Below are 1,501 nucleotides of genomic sequence, written 5' to 3'. Positions count from 1 at the left end.
CCTGCCACTGTTTCCTTCATAATTACTGCAAGCAGCATTTGCAGAGAGATCCCTTAATAGTATCACTTGATACACCAAACAATTTTCTACTCTAAACTGCAGGTACTCAAAGCATTATACTCAAAACATCGTTATTCAAAAGAATCATAGCGACTCAAGTACTGGCACTCCACTTGCCTTTAAAAAGCATACAATCTAAGGTGTTCCTTAGATGGTGACAACTTGGAGCAACTCTTAAAAGTTTAGAAGTGGGTGTCTTTTTCATTTACATCTTTATTTTATGTAGGGGGTAAAAAAACCCAACCAACCACAACAGAATGACAGACTTCTAACTCAGTCTTTGAAAGTAAAAATTAAGTTTCTAGTTTCAAAAATTAATTTCTAGAATACGCCACAGAACATACCCTTAGAACTCCAAGAAAGATAATACCAGTAGCCACAGACTACTTACAGATCATGAAAAGCAAAAAGAAACCCCAACCCACCAGAACACTCTGGTTTTTAACCACTTGAATACCTGAATAGCTCCATCAAATCAGACAGGACTTTTCTGCTATCAGCTTTGACCTTTAACTGTTCTCTTTGATATAGTAATGGCTTTCTTGGGAGAGACCTTAACTAGCCAGGCAGATTAGTACTAATTCGAGTAAGTTTTTATTTGGCTTTAGAACATGGAAACCATCATCTAGTAGAGGAAAAATGATATATGTAATTGTTTTCATAATCATAACTCAGCCACTCTGCAAAATGTCAGCGTATTTTAACACAAGTAATGATGTAGTTGGCTTCCTCATGGAATTTTAACTTGGAAAATGGTAAGAATGACACAAAGCCAAATCTGTCATTCATAATCGTGAATTATTTCTCCAGATTATCTCTAAACATCAGAAACTGAACCACAAAAACCCAGAAGAAAGTTTAACTTGCACAAATTGTATGCGAGGGTTGGGGGGAAGTCAATCAGGTGTCACTCCATTTTCTTGTTCCTTTGTCAACTTTCCAGTGACAACCGGTTACTGGGGTTTACGCTACCTTCTCTCATTCATATCTTATTAATTCTTTCTCTAACAGACTTAAACCACACTTTTTTCCACAGCTAAGATGCTGGCTCCCCAAAAACTGCATCAGCTTGTTAGCTTACATACTTTTAATTCTTTTCTCACTCCTTCCATTGGCTCACTGTTTCTCCAAGCATCTTCCCTTTATTTCGCAGTCTTTTCAATTTCCTATGTTTGCAATTCATCTTATAATCAGCTGGCTGGTATTCTAAGACATAAGAAAACGTGAAATTTGTGTTAGATGCAAATCAGATTCTGTTTCTCTGCTGCCAAATACACTTCCTGAATCTAAACGTAGAATGCAAACAGGACCTAAAGATAGCAATCTCTGCCTCCAGTTCTGAGTGTTACAGGGAAAGCAGCACAGTGTTACGAAAACACAACAGAAAACCATTAAGACCAGAATCAAATGGAAAGAGATAGAAGGAACAGACAAAAATATT

The sequence above is a fragment of the Grus americana genome, chromosome 9 (genome assembly GCF_028858705.1).
Source record: "Grus americana isolate bGruAme1 chromosome 9, bGruAme1.mat, whole genome shotgun sequence".
Lineage (NCBI taxonomy): Eukaryota > Metazoa > Chordata > Aves > Gruiformes > Gruidae > Grus > Grus americana.
The sequence above is the reverse complement of the archived record's forward strand: the minus strand, read 5'-3'. Positions refer to the sequence as shown.